The following is a 23374-nucleotide window of genomic DNA, read 5'->3' as shown; positions in this document are numbered from 1 at the left end:
AGTACACGAGCCTCTACAGCATGAGCTAAAAGCCAAGTGACTCTTAACGAAGGCTGTAAAGCAGATTCATTTATATGTATTTCTCTCTCTGTCTGCCTGCCTGCGACTAGAGGGGACAGAACAGCACACCCAGGAAGTGTGTGGGTTACATGTAGTGGTTCTGTGGCCATCCCTCCCCATCAGGCTGGGAGGGAGGCCACTCTCTCTCACTACGGCACACAGTAAGGGGGGCGGGAATTAGCAGGCTAGTGGGCTCCAACTCTCTGGGCAGGGCAAAGCAGCACACAATCTATGGCCCACCCTCCTGGCTGAGACGGGCAACAATCTACAGCCCTGACCCCAGGGCCGGCCCTAGACCAAATGGCACCCCAGGCAAGGAACAACTAGGATCTGTTAGTCTGTATTTATTCATGCCATATATAAGGCGGGAAAAGTTTCCTCTAAGTTTATAGAACCTCTTTAATTTTAAGAATAACTGAAATGTACTAACATCAAGAAACTGAACTGTGAACCGACATTGGGTGGACCAGTATTAAATAGTGTTACAGTAGGTGACAGCCTTAGAATGTTAACCCTAGTCCTGTAGTTCAAAAGGTCGCTTTTCTCACCTTTGCCCTGAAGCACAGCGTCAGAGAGATCCAGAGACGGGCCCAATGGCATTTTGAAGTGATAAAATAGCAAGCCAGGATGTCAGTCTCTCATCGGCCATCATCAATCGAACATATGTTTTCATGAGCCTGAGCTCCAGAGAGCTGTGCTCACCACTTGCGACTGTGACCTGCAGCGTGAGCAGAATCCTCAAAGCTATCTGCACATCAGGAAAAGTGGAGAGTGCTTCCCATGGGGCAAAATGTGACGGATTCTGTCCAATTCAGCATAGAGGAATTTATCATTGACATCCGAACATTCCCCCTGTCTCAGCATCCGGTGAAGGTCCGTACAATTGTTCAAGAGTGTTTTCCTGTCCACCAGCAGCTTACCAAGGTCATACAAAACTCCACAGATCTATTCGTGGTGTTTCATTTGTCCAAATCTTTCGTCAATAGATACTTGAGTAGTGTTAATGAGTGAGCAAAAAAAATTCCCTCCTGAGTTTTTCTTCTGAGATTTCCACCACCTCATCTCTGCCCTGGTAACCAAACTGTCTCTTCTTCTGATGAATACGAGTTTTCTTGAAGACAGGCTCCACTCCTAAGTTTTCGACCATTTCTTTGCCCAGCAGTGATTGGCATCTTCAGATCCGTTGTCTCTGTAGGCCATAATGCAATCTAGGCAGCTTTTTATCAAAGTAATAGTGGTCATGATGTCCATACAGAATACCTACAACATTTTACTTCAAACAATCTATTTTCTCTCTTGTCACTATCAACAAAAACAGCACCCCAAGCCCGGCACCCCCCCCGCAAGCATGGCATCGTAGGCAGTCCCCTGGGTCGCCTACCCTTCAATCCAGCCCTGCCTGAATCTCTCGACAGGGTAGAGCAATGCGCATTCTTTGGCTACAGTGTTCGGGCTACAGCAGACAGCAAACACAGTCGGGGGCCCTGTCCCACTGTGCAGGCAGAGCGGGGAGCAGTCTCTCGCCCAGCCTCCTGGCTTGGGCAGATGACAAACACACAAAGCACAGGCCTTCAGTTCCTAGGGTGACTAGGCTGCCACCCCAGAGCTGGGGTCAGCAGCAGATGAGGTAGAGGGACCCAGGCCCATCATACTCCACCAGGTCGCAGCCAGGACCCTAAGGGTGGCAGACAGTCTTGCCACTGGGTGAGCGGGAATCCCACCAAAACACACTGACTCACTCTCTGAGCACATAACCAGACTTACGTTTGGTTTCCCTGAGCTACTTCCTACCCCTACATAGGACTCCATTGTTCACGGAGTCTCTTCAGGGTACTCATCTGGCAGCCGTCCCAGCAGCACCTTGGGGTACTTGTCTGGAAGCACCCCTGGCAGCACCCCTCCCTCAGAGTCTTGGGACACGGGTTGGCACAGCTCGGTCACTGGTTCAGGGGCTGGCACCAAGGCAGAGACATCTGACTCCTTCCCTAACTGAGCTAGAGGCCCCGCCTCTTGTACTTCCTGTTCCACCCCTCCGCTTCCAACTCAGGGCTTGCCTGACTCCATCCACTAGAGGCAGGAAAGTGGTTCCTTCCCGTCAGCTTTATGAAATTCAGCACAAAAGTCCAGGAGTGCAAAAGCCATACGTATCCAAAGAGAAGCTTTACATGCAAACCAGAACTGATAAGTTTAGCTGAACTCTAGCATTAGGAACTAGAACCTTTTGGGGACACTGCCAGCTTGGCCCAATATACTGCACAGAGTCACCTTTCTCACAGTACATGGGACAAAGCCACAGGGTGTGGATTCTTCAGGGCCTCGCCCTGCTTTGGCTGTCAAAAGATTAGGTCAAGAACACAAAGGGGATGTTTCCAGGATTCAGTGAAACCCACCAGGCCAGATTGCTGTTGAATTGCATGTTTTATGATATATAATCCACAGCTTCTGGAGTCATGTGATTATGTAACACTCTCCATTTACTGTTTTGTTCATTTGTTAAACAAATGAAAATCTCTAGCCCTTATGGCTGTGGAGAAAAACTTGAAAACATGAACTCTAAAGGTTCAAAAGTCAGAAGATAAACAAATGGACACCAAAATGTATTTTGTAAAATTTCATGATTTGGGGAGGCACAGTTCATAATTTTTTGAATGCTTGGAGAGAGCAATACTGCAGCAGTTGATGTTCTGCACATTCAATACTTATTCCTTGGAGGCTTTTGCCATCAGCCCAAGAGGATATGTTGAATTGGCCAGCTGTAGCCTCACTTCCACCCACCCCTCACATTCTTTTATGCTATGTAATTTTTTGTGGCCGCGCCATCTGTGCTCTCCGAGTGGACTGAATTTGGACTCCAGTGGCCTTGCATGCACTGCTGAAGCCTTTGGCTCCCAGAACTGCAGATCTGCCTGGATCCACTTTCAAAGGCAACACATAAATAACAAGTCTTTCTGTGAAATTTGTACCCAGATCAGCTGCAATGTGGCCCAGAGTCCTCGGGATAAGGCAGCTGCACAATCTGACTTGGTCTGGCTTTGTCTAGGAAGCCCGTGGATGCTGGATTGCTGATTTATCCAGCTGAGAATAAACAAACCAGCCCTTCCAAGCAGAGTGATGTGCCTCAGCTATGTGCACAGGTGAGCTGCCCAGAAAGGGTATAGTGTGGTGGCTGCCACCCCCTGAGAGATGTGCCCAGACCCAGTGCATTGGGTCATCCAGTAACTATTTCACAGCAGCACGAAGCCACTTAGATGTTGAGCTGGCAGCTGAGGCAATGATTAGCCACCCAGGGAAACCCTGCAGTTCTGAGACCGAACACACTTAACCAGTTACCACCGTCCTTCATTCCCAAGGGAGGGAAAACCTTCGAGACAGAGGCCTCAGATCCAGCACAGCAATCCCTGCCTGAAAGAGCTCTACTGCTAATTGCCTTTCTTTAGACCTGCTCTGTTTGCCTCCCAGCTCTCTGCACACAAGCAGCGTGTTCGTGTTTGCATAGAGGCAGACAAAAGCAATTTAGCCTGGAAGCACAGAGGCCTTGTGCTGCATTCCCGGCTCCAGTCGTGCTATTTATTCCTGTGGGTTCATGTGCAAATTAATTCTGGGCACTGCTCACTTAAACTGGGCCAATTACACCAACCCTCTCGACAATTCTCAGCAACCCAAAGGGGCTCTAGCTTGTGTGTCGGGTGGGTGGGTACAGACTACAGTATAAAATAAATATGCACTAGCTAGGAGAAGGGAGTGGATCTCTGCCAGGATGGCTTTGGAATTCAGAAGGTTCATTGGTGGCTTTTAATGAAGACAGGAAGCATGGGCCAGTGGTTAAAGCAGAGGACTGAATCAGGAGCTGTGGGGTGCTGGTTCACGTTGTGTGTCTGATCTGAGCAGTGTGTTGGTGTCAGCACTGTTTGTGTAAGTCTCCCATAGATTGTACTGCTTGGAGTGGGAGCTTTACAGCAAGGGAGAGACCCCACTGCAAGACAAATGGGCCGCAAAGCAGGCAGAAAGCAAAATAAATACAGAGGGACCCTCATAAAAGGAGGAGAGAGAAACTTTAATGAACAACTTAACACTGTGTGTGGGGCAGCCCAACTAGATAGCACAGAGCTCCCTTCAGCTGGGAAGACATCTTTTTTTCTCCTGTGTGTGGTGGGGGGGGAGAGGGGAGGAGAAGAGTGAATTAAATCACTATGAGGGGGCGTGGAAGGCAGAGCAGGGTTTATAGTCTAGAAGAAACTCCCTCCTTACATGTACACATAATATTTCCTGGTACTGTGAATAATCCTGTTCCTCGTTCCCTTTTGAATTAAATGCAGTTGTAAGACAATAACTTTTAAACAGTATGATTGTATAACCCAGGCGGATGCTAAAGCGCTTTATGATCTTTACCTCTGGACAAGGTACCTGTCAGACACCAGGATATTGACGTTCTAGCCTAGTGGTTGGAGCAGGAGTCAGACCTAGTGGTTGGAGCAGGAGTTAGACCTAGTGGTTGAAGCCCAGAGTCAGAGCTGGAGTCAGAAGTCATGATTTGGAGCAGAGGGCCAGAGCCAAGTAACTTGGAGTAAGGCAAGGCGAGGGCAAGGCTGAGCTGAGTCTAAGATCTGGTCTATCCTACAGACAGTACAGCAGTAAGAAAAATCCACACCCCAAGCAACATAGTTACAGCAGTCTAACCCCCAGCGTAGATAGTGCTATGTCAGTGGGAGAGCTTCTCCCATCGACACAACTACCGCCCCTTGGGGAGGTAGATTAACCATGCTGAGAGGAGAGCTCTCTGCCTGCGTAGAGCGTCTTCACTAAAGTGCCAATGCACCATTGTAAGCGTAGACCAGCCCTCAGGGTAGGAACAAGCAAGAACTATCCCAGCCATGAGTGAATACTTTAAGCAGCCAGACAATTGCTGCTGACTCTTCCCACCCATCAGGCAGCCCGCTACAGGCCAGCTGTGCTCATTAGGTTGCCTGGAGACTGTGCCGTAGACCCTAACCCCTGACATAGGAATCACTTGGCTCCCGCTCTGGGTTGAAACATGACAGTCGTAGTACAAAGGCTCTGGCTGCACCTACCCACTTCCAGTCACACTTCCTGGTAATGGTGCTGACAACGTTGTCCCTTCTACAGGCAGCAGAGGGGAGGACAGTACAATTCCTCCTGGAGCTCACAGGAGCTTGTGGGGTGCGTTCTCCCTGCACCATCCCCTACGATAATGTAGGATGCTGCCCTCCAGGCTTGGGCAGATTTGCTGCCTTGAGGAATGGACAAGACAGGGCGGGGTCCAGGCTCCACCTCCTCTTCTCACCCTTTGGAGGGTGGGTGGAGTTCCTGGGAGTGCAAGTGATTGCGTTTGTCCACTGCATGGGGTGTACAAGTGGGAAGATTTATTGTGCCCCCTGCACACCTTCCTGTGCTATTTTATCCAGTTTTTTACCAGACCCATCACCTCAGTATCTGAGCACCATATTCCGCACCATTGGAGGAGAAGCAGGGAGATCCCCTCTGGGCTATCATTCTTAGCAGTGGTTCTTTTTCCTACTGGGGTTGGATTCGGATTGTGCACATGTCTCAGCAGCACTGCACAGAGAGATTTCAGAAAGGAAATGAGAACCGCCTTGTCTACTAAAGCTGCAGGGAGGGAATGATCTAAGTGCTATAATACTCTGTCATATCTCCTTCTCCTAGGAATTATACCGCTCTTGTTTGAAGCAATTATTGTATTGTTACTCTGTCAGTGCCACCACTATAATTAAAGTGAAAGGTATAAGTGTCTTTTCTATTAATTTGTTTTCAAGGAGGTATTTCACTTGAAGTATCGTCTCTTTCTGCTAGGGAACACTGCAGAAAATTAACTTTGCAGGAAATAGATTGTGTGTGTATGTGTAATACATAGGGAGAGCAGAGAGGTGGTGGCTTAAAGAAGCCTTTTAAAAAGAGGAATAAAAAAAGTTTATATTTTAGACTGATGATTCAAAATGTAAGGAGAGAAGATGATAAAGGTAGCATTGCCTATCGGAGACAGTGTGCAGGGTCAGCCAGCCAGAGATTTAAACAGGACATGAAACATCTGGCATTGCTGCCCAGCAACCTCTCTGAATGATCAAGGAGCAATGCTGATGGGGCCAGGAGAGAGTTCCTCTGAGAACCTGGCAGCGTTCCGGACCTCATGAAACCTGTGAAGTTGGGTTGTTGTTTTTTAAGTTTTCATTCTCATAAAACTCTTCCCTCTTAATGTACATCTGTGGTTTACAAGGGAACGTTAAATAAACCATTTTAACTACCAGCAAGTGAAACCTTGTGCTATGCCAATGATAAACATACTTATTTGAAAGTAATACTTGCTTTGCTTCCAGAACTAATAGGAAATAAAATAAAAATAGGCAGCAGCCCAGAGCTCATGTTTTGATACATCACAAAACAAACAAACAAACAGTCTTGCCTCTCAAGCATCTTGAGGAGAAACAATTGATGAGTAAGGTCTAAATTTGTCACACTGAGTTTACCCATCCTTAGGCAAGAGTGGTGGTGGCTGAGATACAGGAGAGGTAGATCACTGCAGAAGGAAGAACCAAATCTGGGGGAAATGACCAACTGACCACCATATTTGGGATTGAGAAGAAATACACTCCCAGGTCAGATTGGCAGTAGGGTGACCAGAAGTCCCGATTTTATAGGGACAGTCTTGATTTTTTGGATCTTTTTCTTATATAGGCTCCTATTACCCCCCACCCCCATCCCGATTTTTCACACTTGCTGTCTGATCACCTTAGATTGGCAGAGACCCCTGGCTGGTTTTCACCTTGCAACATGGGGCAAAGGGTCACTTGCAGGTGTAAAGTGGAGTAAATGGTGGATTCTCTGAAACTTGACATCTTTAAATCATTATTGGAGGACTTTGCTAACTCAGCCAGAGGTTGGGGGTCTATTACAGGAATGGATGGGCATCTGGGTGAGGTTTCTGTGGCCTGCAATGTGCAGAAGGTCAGACTAGATCAGTGGTTCTCAACCTCTTTACTATTGTGGGCCACATAAGCAGCTCTATGTGTTTTATATGGGCCACATCCACACAATAGATATACTACGCACCCATCACAATAGATATACTGCGTGAGGATGTCACATGGGCCACAGCTGTGTGCTGATTAGGCCATAGGTTGAGAACCACTGGACTAGATGATCATAATGGTTCCTTCTGGCCTTAAAGTCTATGATAGCATGGGATCCTCAGATGTCTAAGAAGAATATGGGGGCTCCTCACAGCAGGGAAGGAAATGGGGCTAACAATTACAATGCTAATTCTCACTGTAATTGTAGCAATACTATTGGAGGCCACTAGAATTCTGAAATCCTAGGACTCCTAAACAAAACAAAATCCATTGGCAATAAAATATCCCTTACCCTAATCTCCTTTAACCTCCCTGCTTTATTCTTGTAATACTTGACAGCTACACACGTTCAACATTCATTACACACAAATCCTGAAGCAGTTATTAGCAGCTGAGGGCTTAGTTATTCTTGAAAGGAAAGAAACAAAAACAGGAAACAGTTTCAAAGTGTCCTGAGGACAACAGGATGGAGTGTTGGCAATTGGGATTTCTCAGTGGAAAGCACTGAGGGGCACTTTGCTATCCCGAGCACAGTCAAGTATCATTGTAATAGACACAATCCTGCATCTTAACCAAATGTCCCAACAGAATGCCTTGTTTAGGAAAGGTTGTTTAAAAAATGACTGCTTTGACTGGCAGCCTGGAGGAGGAGCACCTTTCAGCAACTCGCACTTACGAGAGTAGAACTGGAATAATAGAATTTAAGGCAGAAAGACCATTATGATTGTCCAGTCTGACCTCATGCAATAACATTGGTTATAGAATTTCACTGAGGATTCCCTGGATCAAGCCCATAACTATGGGTTGAGCTATAGCAGACTGAGGGGTGCACTTACTTCTTGTAAACACCTCCTGTCCGCTGGGTGCAACCATGCTCTCATTTTCTCTGCTCCCAGTGCCCCATTGGCTGTTATCCTGGCTGGGCAGGTCTTCAGTGGCTCAGGCTTCCAGCCAAGTCACACAGTCTAAAATGGACAAAGCCCTTCCAGGGTACTCAAGTCCAAGACACAAACAAACAAACGTCTTCCAATTCCCTGGCTCAAGTTGGACGCAGCTCCTCCTTCCTATGGGTGCCTTCTCACTTCAGCCCCTGTTGGTCCCCATTAATCTAGTCCCTTTTCTTAGGCTTCTAAGAGTTTTATCCCCTCTTTGGGTCTTACACCACTTCCCCAGCCCTTCCTCACCCTTCTGGTCCCACCCAGGAACTGACCTGCTCAGGCCCCCCAGCTCCTTTTAGCTGAGCCTGCTGTGCTCTGATTGGCTGCTTCCATGCAGCCTTTCTAGGCTGGCCTGGAGGACCCACCTTCACTGCTTCTTTTCTGGGGCAGTGTGTGGTAGGACCACGAGGCCTCCAGAAGTGGGCTTCAAAGGACCTGGTACACCCCCTCACAGAGACCCTTTAGAAAGACTTCCAATATTGATTTAAAGATGGCAAGGGATGGAGAGTCCACCGTGTCCCTAGGTAAGCTGTTCAACTGGTTATTTACCCACACGCTTTAAAAAAAGGTGCCTTATTGGTAGTCTGGGTTTGTCTAGGTGCCAGTGGATCTTACTACGTTTTTATTTGCTAGATTAAAGGTTCTGTTTAGCCGGATATAAAAACAGGATTGCCCATTTATATGGGCAATAAGAATATCCAGAGTTGTTATAGTATGGGAGAAATATAAACCTCATTTACATCTGGATCCTAAATTCTATTAGCCGCCAACGTATTACACCATTCCTTGAAGTAGCCTTTTGAAAGACAGATGATATCACAGTCTTGTTGACTGCAATGGACTTATCTCCTAGGCAACATATAAAGGGTTCCTCAGAAATCAGAGCTACCGTTCCATGTCCTTTTCTCAGGGCACCTTTCAGGTGATGGAAGAATTGGCCTATGGACATTGCTATGAGAGGATGGTGTATGGCTTCAATTCTGCTGTGGGAAAGCAGGGTTGCAGCATTGATTGGCCAGAAACTTGGACTGCTAAGAGAACTTTCTAGAAGAAGGAGGGAAGGCGTTTGGGGTTCCTGCTGGCAAAAATCCTTTCTACGACCAGCAAGAGCGGTGGGAACAGTCTTGCAGACCACAAGTCAGCTGAGAAAAGCTTGGATGGAAAGTTTATTCATGGGCATCTTTCCAGGTTGCCTGTGAAGAGCCACTTAAGCAGGGTTGAAACGTGGCCTATGGATTTGTTTTATTTTGATAAATAGCTGGTCAGCTATTAAGGACCAGTGAGAGACTGTTTATAAAATAAGTATGATAAGAAGTTCTTGAGCACTACACATAGCCTTCTCAGTTTCTTTGGGGGGGGGGAGGGGTTGGGTTGTGTCTGTTTTCAATTATCCATAGACTTGAGTGTGAGCAAAAATTATCTTTTTCGTATTCCCACTCTTGTGATGTACCCTCCTTTATAATAATTATTAGTAATGATGCTAATAGGCATATGTAGAGCTCAGATCTGATGAGCCATTTTTGAGAGAAACTCAGCGTACACAACATCCTTAGGCACTGGGGACACCCAACATGCTCAGAGCACTACAGAATTTTAAATTCACTGAGTGCTTCTCCACAGAAGTACTGCAGCCATTTATCTGCTACGCTGAATAACCAGCAAACAAGGTCAGACTCATAATTTCCCCTATATTTCCTCATTGTTTCCCTTTTTCACTTGCTTGGGGAATACACTGTTGCAAGGGTCTTCTATGCCAGGAACCGCTCAGTTGCAGAGGGCATTCTAGGATGGGGAACATAGAGAGATGGGGTGGAAAGACATAGGCATGGATGGGGTATTCTTATACCCTCTCAATTTTGCACCCCTGCAGCGGTCCAGAGAGGCCCCAAACAGACTCTGAATAGAGTGCTGGCTTAGGGTTGTATCAGGACCACATGGGATATCATTAATGGATGAGCCAAAAATGGTTTTGAATGATTTGGAGATTTGTGACCAAGAGAAGAAAGAGAACCAGGAGGCATTAAACCCAGGTAAAAGTATCAAACGTTATCAAATGGTTGATGAATCAACTCTGGAGGAACCTGTCTCTGGAGGATTAGAAGAGAAAGCTACAGGGAAATAACTGATGACAGTCCTTGCAGTATGAAATAAGCAGCTACCAAGAGAGGTTCTTCAACCATCCTAAGAAAGAAAGCAGTCATCTTTAGCAACCCTGAATAAATTGTATCCAAGATTCCTAAAAGAGCTGGCTCGCTGATGTTATTTTTTCATAAATCTTGGAATACTGGGGAAGACTGGAAGGTGCTAATGTTGTGCAATATTCAGAAATGGCAAGCAGGATGACCCGGGTAACTATAGGCTAGTTAGCTAACATCAATCCCAGGGGAAAAAATGGAAAAACTGATATGGAATTCAATTAATAAAGAATTAAAAGATAGGAATAAAATTAATGCTAGCCAACATGGTTTTATGAAAAATAGGTCATGTCAAACAAGCATCATTTCATTCTTTAAGGAGATTACAAGTTTGTTTGATAAAGGTAACCGTGGAGATGTAATATGCATAGACTTTTGTTAGGTGTTGTCTTAGTATCACAGCATTAACACCATACAATATCAACAGAGCACATGTTAAGTGGATTAAGAACTGGATATATCTCAACAGGTAGTTAGCAGTAGGGAGATCCTCATGCAAGGGGGGATGTTACTCAGGAGGCTGTGCAGGGATTGGGCCTTGTCCTGATGCTTTTCAGCATTTACACCAATGATGGGGGGGTAAATATAAAATCACTGCTGTTAAAATTTGTGGCTGACACAAGGGTTGTCAGATAATGAGTCTAGGGCAGTCGTACAGAGCAATCTCAATTGCTTGGTAAGTGGGCCCATTCAAACAGCTGCCGAATGCAGTTATATATAGCTCAATCTGTTTAGGTTATCCAAAAGAAGATTGACTCGATTACAGTGTATAAATTCCTTTATGGGGATAAAATGCTCGGGGGCTCAAGGGCTCTTTAATCTAGTAGCAAAAGGCAAAGAAAGAACTAATGGCTGGAAACTGAAGCCAGCCAAATTCAAATGACAAATAAGGCACACATTTTTAACAGCGTGATTGTTTAATCTTTGGAACAATCTACCAGAGGAACTAGTGGATTCTCCATTTCTTAATGTCTTCAGGTCAACACTGAATGCCTTTCCGGAAGACATTTTTATTTTAGCCAAACAAAAGTAATGCTTTAGTCAAAACACAAGTTATTGAGCTCAATACAGGGGTAACTGGGGGAAATTTAATGGCCTCTCTCAATACAGGAGGTCAAATGATCCCTTCTGGCTTTAAACTGTATGAATCTGAAAAGCCCAGGGAGAGTGCTGTAGCGCAGATGACTTTAGGAAACTGGTTTCCCTTGTAGATGGGTAACAGGGATTGGCTGGTTTTGAAACAAGATGCATCTATTCTTCTGTTCTACAGACTGTTCTGTTTGGACATTTAAGAGCTAGTTGGAGTTTAGCTTTGGCTACCCAAGTTGGTTTCAGTACAGATTTTATTTCTTTCTGGCACTTGTCATCTGTATTAGACACCCAACTCTGCAGAGCATTTCCAAGGAGTTGTATAAAGGATTGAGACATTCATACAAGGTTTGATTTAGTGTTTATTGACAACACTGTTGCAAGTGGATTTCTTGTTTGTTGATGACAATGATCACATTTGCCTCCCATCTTGGATAAAGGATGCAGAATAACAGCTGTTGTTCTGCCTTTCCTCTAATGCCACCTCTGGAAATCGCACTTAAACGCCAGCTGGCACTGATTGATGTACTGCCAGATTGTCACTCAGTTCTTTTGGACGCAAGTGGCCAGGCTGTTAACCTGCAGGCTTAGTATTTTATAGCTAGAGACTCAGTCAATATCATTGTTTGCCCATTCCCAGTAATTTAAAGCAGGCTAAACTGTGGAAAGTACTCCCTGCTTTTGTGCCAGCCTGAGTCATTTTACCGCTGAGAAGTGAAAACTAGACTTTTTTTCTTCGTTGAACATTTGAGCTCTTATCTTGGGTGGAGACAGATGGGACATGCTGCATGTACTTCTATACCAGTGGCTCTCAAACTTTTGTACCGGTGACCCCTTTCACATAGCTAGCCTCTGAGTGTGACCCCCCACCCTTATAAATTAAATCCATTTTTTAATATATTTAACACCATTATAAATGCTGGAGGCAAAGCGGGGTTTGGGGTGGAGGTTGACAGCTCGTGACCCCCCCATGTAATCACCTCACAACCCCCTGAAGAGTCCCGACCCTCAGTTTGAGAACCACTGTTCTCTACCAAGTGTATTCATGGTAAGATCCTTTAATGCTCTGCCAGGTATGGCTAAAGTTAACTTAAATAAGGTATATTGTGCACAGTGCCACCTAGTGGCCAAACAGTGTAACACAGTTTAGCATTCCATTACATTTCCCCCTTTAAGTTATTTACAATGTCAGTATGAAAGTGTCATACTGGTTTTCTAATTACATGATCCACATGCATAACAACTTGGTCATCTGGCTGATCTTTAGTTGCCATGACTGGCTGTAATCAGTTTGTGATCTTTGAGTTGTCTTCTTGTTCTGCTCTGTTGATCTTTCTGAGGGACAAACTGTAGATGTGGACGGATTCTGTTGAACTCTCTACCGTTGGTCTTGATTACATGTGATCGGAGCACTGCATTTCTTTTGTTCGTGACAGCTGAAGTTGTCCATCCTTTTTCTCTGTCCGATTTGACATGAACATGGTGATCAGGTTCTATTCCCAACAGTTCTATGAGTGTTGTGTTTTGTAAAAGTGTTTATAAACTCCTTTAGCCTTTTTATCCGGATTGGCTGCTCTGTTGATGTCTGGCAACTTTGGAGATAGAACTATTGTTTCAACTTCGGAAAAGATTCTGAGTTGTCTTCTCATCAGGAGTTGTGCTGGACTCTATCCAGTAGCTGCTATTGGTGTTGATCTGTAACTCAGAAGAGTAAGGAGTGGCTCTTCCATTTGTAGGATTTCCTTGGTTGTCAGTAAAGCTCTTTCAGATTCTCCATCTGCTTGTGAGTAATGTAGGCTGCTGGTAATATGATCAAAATCATATTTTGTTTGGAATGACTTAAATTCTGCTGCCAGGGCTGGCTCTAGGCACCAGCAAAGCAAGCAGGTGCTTGGGGCGGCAGATTTGCAAGGGGCGCAAGAATCCAGCATGGGAGCTGAGAACCAACAGGGAGCCCTGGGAGCTGTAGTTCCTTGGTTAGCTCCCTGCCTATAGAGCCAGCCCTGGAGCAGGGAAAGAACTACATTCCCCAGCATTCCTTTGGCCACTAGCAACAGGAAGGGGTGTGGGAAAGCAGTATGGAACTGAAATCTGCAGCTTGCTGTGAATGGTAGGAACAGAGCCAGCTCTAGGTTTTTTGCTGCCTCCCCCCCCCCCCCCGCCCTGGGCTTCCCCCCCCCCCGCCCACACCCCCTGCTGCCCTAGCTCTGGCCCCCACCTGCACCCTCCTGCTGCCCCAGCCCTGGACTTTCCCCTGCCCACACCCCTGCCGCCCCAGACCTGGGCTCTTTCCCCTCCCTCCCCCCCTCCATCCCCAGCTGCCCCATCTCTAGCCCCTATCCGCACCTCCTGCTCCCCCAGCCCTGGACTCTCTCCCGCCCACACCCCCTGCAACCCTAGCTCTGGCCCCCACCTGCACTCCCTGCTGCCCCAGCCCTGGACTCTCCCCCGCCCACACCCCCTGCAGCCCCAGTCCTGGGCTCTTCCCCCCCCCCCCAGCCCCTGCCGCTCCAGCTCTGGCCCCCACCCACACCCCCTGCTGCCCCAGCCTCTTCCCCCAAAGAAGGAATTGGGGGGACTAAATGGACAATGCACCTCTCTGTCTGAAGTCTAGCAGGGGAGGTATGTGGATCCCACTAGAATTTAAAATGAAAAGTAAGGGAGAGGAGGCTCTGGACCTGGGCAGCTTTAGATACAGTACCAGGCACTTAGGAGGATTTCCACTTCTGAGCCATGGAAGCAGAAATTGACTTTTCCTCTCCAGATATAGCTAATATTCAGAAAGGGAAACTAGCACCTGCCCTCCAGATTTGAACACCTCAAAATTCAGGAGTGCTCAAGCTCAGTTTGGGCGGCTGTTACTTCATTTCTCCCAAATCAAATATACTCATCCACTGTAACTTGCTGTAGAAAAAGTAGAATAAATTGAGCAAGAAATGCTTCCCAGTGGTTATTAGAACTGGAATTGTTATTTCAACAGCCATTGCTTTCTCTTTTTTTTAAGTTTTAGTTTTATTTGTTTAAAAAGAAGATTGTGATAGTGCATTCCCCATAGAAACAAAGAATGGAACAAAAGAATAATAAAGGCACCTCAACTTTTCCTCATTTATGTAGGACAGTCTTATAATATGCATCCAGATATCCTCCAATCACACAAGCTGAAAATTGTTCCACTTTACTGCAGTTCTGTAACCATATGGGAACCAATCCTGTCTGTGTTCTGTGCACATCCAAAATTCCTGCTGAATGACCCACCCTGGGAGCGAGTTACCAGTGACCCAGGGCTGGGGCAGCAGGAGGGTACAGTTGGGGGAAGGGGGAGTGGGAGAGCCCAGGGCTGGGGTGGGGGCCAGCCAAAAAACTTTTTGCTTGGGGCAGCAAAAAACCTAGAGCCGGCCCTGTCTGCTCAGTGAATTATGATCCATTGTCCATTACTAGTTGTTCTGGAATACTGAAGTGAGCAAAATTGCACTTCAGTTTCTTGATAACACGGCAGCACGTTATGTCTTTCAAGTACATTATTTCTATATACCTGGGAAAATAGACCACTGTGACCAAGTAATGATGTCTTCTGAATACGCATACATCTGCACCTCGTCTCTTCCAAAGTCTCTCTGATAGGGGTGTTTGTTCACTGTATGGTTCAGCATTCTCTTTCAAGTTGAGTTGTATTAAAAAATCCAATATCATCAAATCCTCCATTGAGTTCTTACACCTGTCTCATTAGGCCCATCGTGATTGCCACACTGCAGCGGAGACTGTTGTTGGTCTGTGGTCCTTTGATCACAGATACTCTGAAAGCATAGCTTTTGTCTTTATACATTTTTTCTGTGGTGGACTGGCCCATTCGGTTCAGAATACTTCCAGGGCTAGTCACTTGACTTCAGCATTGAGAGTGGTTAAAGGAAAATGGTATGTCCCTTCTCAGATGATTGTGACATCAGCTCCAGAGTCAATTTTAAAGTCAATAGTCTTGCCATGAATATTCAGTTTCACGCTGCAGACAGGCTTTTTATCATCACACGTGGTAGATCCCAGAAACAATGGCTCTTGATTGTCTGTGATATGAGTTAACTTCCTGACTGCTTTGTTGTAGCAAACAGCAGCAAAATGTCCATATTTCATGCATTTATTATACCATGTCTCTCTTGCTGGATGTGCATCATCTATTGGGATATGACTTTTTCCACACCTTGTGCATGTAAGCTGGAATTTGTCCCTCGTACCCTAGGATTCTCTCTCCTTGCCTCAGGAGTTTATGATAATGACATTTAACAGTCATGCTGAGTTTCTTTACTACCTCTAAACTAGTTTCTTGTTTTTCAGGTTTGGCCAGTTGCTCTTGGTTTTGCTGTCTCACCAGCTCAGACTGCTTTGCTATTTGAACAGTTGTGTGTAGAGTTAGGTCTCTTTTCCATTGGAAGTATTGTGCCAGGTTTTTATCTCTTACCCCAATAACCAGCCTGTCTCTGATGTTTTTGTTTTTTGCATTCACAAAATCAGTTTTCAGCCAATGTATGCATAGGTCTTATAAAACATTCAACATTCTCTCCTGGTCCTTGAATTCTATGGTTAAAAAATGCTGTCATAAACCATATTTCTATGAGGTATAAACTATGCATCAGACATAGCCAGAACCCTTTCATAGTCATCTTTGTGACTGTCTCCAGTAAAGTCATCAAGTTTAAAGATACGCTCTGCATGTTTCCCCATAGCATAAATTAAAGATACCTGTATATCTCCAGCTTCTTTGTGGAGCTTGGTAGCAATGTGAAATCTTGCAACATATTGTTTCCAGTCTGTCCATTCTGAAGGTGTGTCAATGTTGAAGTTCTCTGGGGCATTGAAGAGTGGCACATCGATGAGATACTGCCTTCTAAGTTATAGAAGCCTCCGGATGAGTTCCTAAGAAGGAAGCCAGCACAGGAAGCAGTCTGGAGTGAAGAGAGAAGCCAATGTTTGTGGTGGGAGTTGTTAGCACTTCATAGTTTAAGACCTCAGGGATGGAACCCATGTGAGAGGTTGGACATTGGCTCCTCTGTGCCTCAATGGTGCCACCTCGAGGTAGCATTCTGAGACCCCTGCAACCAGATGGTGGAGGAATGTTTGTGGCCCCTGAGAGAAATAGAGGCAAATGCTAGCTACAACTGGGGAGAAAGGTCACCCAGACCCTGGACACAGGGCTGTGGCCCAGGAAGGGCTAAGGACTTGGTCGTGCCCTGCAGCAAGTAGTGAAGGTTTGGGCTGGTAGTGTTTTCCTTAAGAGTCTTATTTACCCTGTCAGGGGAGGTCTTTTTAGTTTGAAGGGAAGGGAAGGGAGGAAGGTGTCAGATTTCCTGGTTAGTCTTAACCTGCTTTATTCACAGCCTGTTGTTTCGGTATTTCAACAGCAGTACACGAAGCCCTGCAGGATGTCATGTTGTACTGAGAATCGGATATACACACAACTAAGAGGGAGAGAGAGAAGTGCTGCTGAGTATTGTTATCAAAAGGGAATTTCATGTTGGAAGGGCAGGGAGTTTTGAGTCCAGCAAGAGAAATGTACGGCACTTTGAGAGAGCACCTTTGCCTATAGGAGAAAAGCCCAGTCCCTTGTGAGGAAAATGACAGTCATAAGAATAGAATAATTGACCAGTTGATATTAGTTCTGGCCTGTTTGGCTGGGACAATTATGCACACAGAAAAAAGGCTAAGCTTCCATCAAATAATTTTTTTGCAACAAACACTTCAACTAGCTCTGCTTGTAACCTTCCCAGTTAATTAAAGGCCACAAAATCTTGGAACTATGCTGCAAAGAGCACTGTAAACTATATGAGAGTCTGATATGTTTCCATGGGGATGACCTCTCCTCTGCCTCTCTCTCTCGCCTCCTATTTTTCTTCCCTCTTTATTCGTTCAAATCAAGTACCATATTGGCCCCTTCAAAGGTTGTTCTGAGAGATAAGGACGTGGTGCTTGACAGTCAAATGTATGTTATGAAGGGGAGTATTAACTTCACCTCGGCGGGAGTCAAAGACCAAACCCAGGAACTTTGCCTCAGAGGAAACCATAATAATTACGAAGTAACTCATTTTTAAGCTGTAATAATTACAAAGTAACCCACTCAGGGGTACTGGCAGCCTGAGAGCATCGTTGCAGGTGGGGCATAGTACTGTAATTTGCATTAGCTGCACACGTGTTCATCCATTAAAGTGCCATTCTGCTATGGAAATAAGACTTCATGGTTCCATGTTGGGGGTGTCTCATGGATTCTGTATCAAATGTGCTCCATTTGTAAGTCAGGAGGTGTCTTAGACAGGTGTTTGCTTTCCCCAGCTCTCCCTGTCTTCTTCCCCCATCCCAGGAAGAAATAGTTTCTGTCCCTCAGAGCAAGGAAAGGGTTTTTCCATCTCCATTTTCTTTTTTAAGAACGAGGCTAAAAATAAACTTTAGGAGCCAGATCTTTAGTTGCTGTAAATCCATTTAGCTCCATTGACAGCTGAGGGTCTAGCCCTATTTTTATTTGTATTATAGTAGAGGCTAGAGACCCCAAGATCAGGACCAGATTGTGCTAGGCACTGTACATACACAGTCTGTGCCCCGTGGAGCTTACAATCTCTGCAGACAAGACTGGCAAAGGCCATGTCCACACTGCCAAGTTTGTCGACCAAAGTAATGTTGACATCCAAAAGTCAACGTCATAAAAATCGGAATTTCATGTTCACACGTGCTCCCTCTGTCAGCAAATCATGTCCACATTGGGGGCACCATCATCGACAGCGTGAGCAGTGCACTGTGAGTACCTATCCCACAGTCCAGCTCGACACCATCTGTTGCTAGGTGTTGTGGGAAGGTGGAGCAGACTGCGGCGCATCTTGGGACCATGCTAAATGTCCCATGATGCATTGCTTTCTGTCCCAGCACTCCATGGGCTTCCGGCTTTCTTTTGCGGCATTTTTGCAACGGCCTTTCTTTGCTGTACACCCTGGCATCTTTGTGAGAAGGGGTGTATCCCGCACTGCTCTCCTATGCTCTGTTAAATTTCATGAAGACATCACGGATGGCAGTGCAGTTAATCGTGAAGTTCCTAACAGAAGAAGACTTGCAGGCACCCGACATTCTGCATGATATGGATAGGAGCAACCTCAGATTGCTTTTGGCATTCACAAAGCAGATGCATAGGGTACACTGTTGCTTTGGGGCTCGGGAAACAAGCACTGAATGGTGGGATTGTGTTGTCATGCAGGTGCGGGATGAAGAGCAGTGGCTACAGAACTTTTGGATGCAGAAAGCCACATTCCTGGAACTGTGTGCAGAGCTCGCCCCAGACCTGCGGTGCAAGGATACCAGAATGAGATCTGCCCTCTCAGTAGAGAAGCACGTGGCAATTGCTGTGTGTAAGCTGGTGACTCCAGATTCCTACCAGTCGGTCGTGAATCAATTTGGACTGGGGAAGTTGACCGTTGAGGCTTCGTTAATGCAAGTCTGCAGGGCAATAAATCGCATCTTGTTACAAAGGATAGTGACTCTGAGAAATGTGCATGAAATAGTGGACGGCTTTGCAGAAATGGGTTTCCCTAACTGTGGAGGGGCGATAGATGGCACACACATTCCAATTTTGGCACCAGAGCGTCTTGCGACAGAGTACATCAATAGAAAGGGATATTTCTCCATGATGTTGCAGGTGCTTGTGGATCACTGGGGGCGTTTCACTGACATCAATGCAGGGTGGTCCGGGAAGGAGCATGACGCATGCATCTTCAGGAACATCAGCCTGTACAGAAAGCTGAAAGCGGGGACTTTCTTTCCAAACCAGAAGATTACAGTGGGGGATGTTGAAATGTGCATAGTGATCCTGGGAAACCCAGCATACCCCTTATACCTGTGACTCATGAAACCTTACATGGGACACCGGGACAGTAGTAAGGAGTGGTTCAACAACAGGCTGAGTAGGTGCCGGATGAGAGTTGAATGTGCCTTTGGCAGATTAAAAGTGCACTGGCGATACCTTTATGGCAGGTTAGACTTTAATGAGGATAATATTCCCATGATCATAGCCACGTGCTGGACATTGCATGATCTCTGTGAAGCTAAGTGTGAAAGGCTTGTTCAGGGATGGAGTGCTGAGGCAGAGTGCTTGGCCGCTGATTTTGAGCAGCCAGATACCTGGGCTATCAGAGGGGCCCAGAGGAGGGCAATTTGAATCAGGGAGGCTTTGAGGCAGCACTTTGACAACCAGCACCAGTAATGTATATCTCTGTCAGAGGTGCTTCAATGTTAGTGTTCCTAGTAGGCAATGGTTACATTTGGGGCCTTATATTTTAGTAAGGAAATTATTAACGTGCCTGTGCATGTATTGGTAGCACCATGGTCACTTGGGAAGATGCAATGAGACCTCTCCACGCCGAGCTAGCAGGAAATGGAATTTCAAAAATTCCCAGGGCTTCTAAGTGGGAGGGGCCAATGGTTGTTTACCTGACTGCAGGGCAGTAGAGTTCACACTGCTGACCACAACGGTCAGGATGGGCATTGTGGGACACCTCCTGGAGGCCAATTAAAGTGATGAAATCAAGCATGGTGTCCGCACTGGCACTTTGTCGATAAAAACGTAGAGGAAAAAGACATAAGTCTCTTGTTGGGGTGGATGTATTTTGTTGCCAAACAGGGCATTTTCCCTAAGAAAACTCTCATCGCAGTGTGCACGTGTTCACTGTTTGGTCAACAAAAGGCAGTTTTTGGTATCAAAACTTGGTAGTGTAGACAAGGCCTATGTGGAAGGATGTTCCCTGCTGGGTTTTTTTCACCTATTTGAGCTTCCTTTGTCTCCTCTTTTTGCCTGATGATTCTGTTTACTGCTTAAATGCAAATTAAAGTAAGCACACCTTCCTTTGTTTAGGTCAGACCTGTTTGCCAACATCCGTTTGGGCAGGACTGTGGGATTTGGAGCATATGTTAATAACACCAAACAGGGGACTCTTATAACTTCACATACAAGGTTGTCACACATATTTTACCTGGCCAGCAAATTATGAGTTTTCAAATGATATCTTGCAAGGCATTCTTTGTACAAAGATTATTACAATAGTGTTTAGGCTGTGAATATGGGGGTGTATTCTGTCACAGCTGGCTAACACTTCGGGACAACTGAAGATCACCTCCCCCATAAATTTGTGTCAGCTTTTACTCCAAGACAAGTGCATGGTGGAAGAAGGCTTTTTAGAAGGTTAGGTGCGTACCTTGATATCTCTATAGTGGAGAAATGTTCAGTACAGCCAGTAAACTCATAGATACCTGTATACTGAGACTGGAAGCTTTGATTCAAAAAGCCTAGATGATAAAACCTTCAGTGCTACTTTGTTCAGAGCTAGTAGCTCATTAGTTAAAAAAAATTAAGGATAGTTACAGGAGAATATATCTGTCCTGATGAGACAGCAGAGTAATTAAAGGATTGGGGTTGATTGCATAAGAAGGCAATTAATAAAAGATACAGTGGCCAAATTCTGCTCCCATTTACACTGGTATAATCCACTGAAGTAAACTAAATGACCACAGATTTACACTGATGTAATTGGGATCAGAGTCTGGCCCTAAACATGTATTGTTTGGCTAAATTATGATGAAAGGGTAAAGAGGAAATTTAAGCCATCTGCAAATAGTTGAAAGGTACAAACAGCAAGTTCTAATCTGTTACACAGGTGCAACTCTCAGGCCTGGTTTACACTGGGGTGAGGAGGGGGGCGTCGAGCTAAGTTACACAACTTCAGCTATGTGAATAACATAGCTGAAGTCCACGTACTTAGATCTACTCACCGCGGTGTTTTCACTGCGGTAAGTTGACCGCTGACTCTCCCCCATTGACTCCACCTGTGCTTCTCGCCCTGGTGGAGTACCGGAGTTGACGTGAGAGCACTCGGGGGTCGATTTATCGCATCTAGACTAGACGCGATAAATTGACCCCTGCTGGATCGATTGCTGTCTGGCGATCTGACGGGTAGTAGAGACATACCCTCGGTGAAGTTGCTGAGAGGTGGATCTGTGGAAATGAAGGAAGGACTGGCTCCAAGGAGATGAGGAATTCTTAAGGTAATAAAGAGGTGTGTCTCACTAGGAAAGAAGCAACAAAATTGAGCAATGTAAAATTTTGTCTTGATATATGGAACAACTTCCTAGGCTGTGGAACAGATGGCCAAGGGAGGTACTGTAGCGGAAATGCCATCAGCTGGTTCATTTTAATGCTGCTCAGGATAACAGCACGTTTTCTAGTATTTTGGTTTTGTGGGATGTTTTTCTGCTATTTATCAGCAAAATTGGGAATATAAGGTGCCCTTGTGAGTTTTCTGGAATTTGCTGTTTCAGTTTGGGTTGGAAAGGTCACAAGAACAGCTTGTTTTGGAGTTTGGGGGCCTTTTGCTTCTATCCAGAGACCAAAGTGCCTGAAACTTTTTAAAAAAGTGAACTGAAGGTTTTTGGATCAAAAAACCCATAACAAAACGGAATGGGTCAAGCTATGATGAAAGGTTCGGGGAGTTCTCTTACCCAGATCAGTTCATCCATCCCTCTTTCCGTTAATTGTGTTACTCTTGTTCCAGAGCAGGATTAATGGAGAAGACCATGTATTGAATAAAAAAGCATCCCAAAAGGGGAACACATAAACAAGTGTGATTGTCAGTAGCAAATCTACTGCCTTACAATTCTGATCTTGGATCAGTGCTGCAGTCCCAAGATAGACTTACCAATAAGATGATTATGCTTTGTGGTGACGTCCATTGTACATTAATGACTGCTAAGAGATATCATAATAATATGAGGGACTGTTTGCGGTGCCTGTTCTAGAATGTACATTTTGTCCATTTCATAATGGGTTTGGCTTCCTTTAGGGAACAAGTGTATAGTAACCTCTGCCGCTGAAATCAATAATGCTGATCATGTTTTTTATCTGTATCACTCCGAAATTGAGTATACCTTTTTATGGACAAACAGAAAAGACAGGTCCCTTCCTTAACAATCAAATCATTGAAACGATGCATGTTGTAATGCAGCAGTGGTTAATAATCAGCAAAAGGTGCGGGGAAAGACATATGAGGATGGAATTATAACAGTGGAAGACCAGGGGATGTGTTTATTGTTATGCATACATCTGGTGCGGATGAAGGAATAGTATCTGTGTTAGATTCCCACCTGGCTGAACATTAAAGTATGGAATGAAAAATAGTAGTGCGGTTTCTAATGCACAGTCTGGTGTGCACATTTTTCATATTCTCATTAAACAGACTCCTTGAGCCATATGTCCCATTGTTTAGAAGTGTGAAATTAGCTATTGATCTAGGAAAACAAAATATAAATTAAAAAGTTACTTTAGATCTATGATAGGAAAGAGGTAGGTAGGCAGGCACTAGTGTACACAGATGGATGGACCCAAAGATCAAGTTGACACCAATTTGGAACTTGAAAAATGTTGGACAAAGGTTGGGTATTAGTGTGATTTTTATCAAATGCTATTTGACACTTGGCTTACCTGGGAGTGGTATTCCAAATCTTCATTGTGCTCAGCAGTGCTTTGTGGATGAGCAAAATAAAGGCGCATTGGGAAATTAGTTAACGCTCAATTTTTTGGAGGTGAGGTAGCCAGTGGATATGGTACTGGACTGAGGTTCAGGAGACTGGGTTCTTTTTCTGTTCCTGCCACAGACCTGCTCTGTGACCTTTGGCGAGTCTCTGTTTGTTATTTGTATTACTGTAGCATTACCTAGGAGCCTCTGTCTTGAACAAGGACCCTGTTGTGCTAAGCACTGTACCTACCCCCCAAAGAGCTTACAATCCAATATAAGACAAGAGACAACAAATAGATACAGATGGACAGATAGGGAAGTACAAGAAAACAATGAGACAGTGATAGGCAGTGGTCTCAGCACATCAACAGCCTAACCACTGTCAAGTTTCCTGTAGGCTTCACCACAAAGGAGAGTTTCAAGGAGGGTGTTGAAGGAGGATATTGAGGTAGATTTGTGGA

The 23374-nt window shown here is 45.3% G+C and overlaps 1 protein-coding gene across 3 annotated transcripts in view; it reads left to right on the top strand.

Annotated features, from left to right (window-relative positions):
- COL22A1 (collagen type XXII alpha 1 chain) overlaps positions 1-23374 on the top strand; it is a 311922-nt gene that overhangs the window by 76310 nt on the left and 212238 nt on the right. The window lies entirely within an intron of this gene.

Source organism: Chrysemys picta, chromosome 2 (assembly GCF_011386835.1).
Source record: "Chrysemys picta bellii isolate R12L10 chromosome 2, ASM1138683v2, whole genome shotgun sequence".
Classification (NCBI taxonomy): Eukaryota; Metazoa; Chordata; order Testudines; family Emydidae; genus Chrysemys; species Chrysemys picta.
Note: the sequence above shows the minus strand (reverse complement) of the source record. Positions and strands in the feature narration are given on the sequence as shown.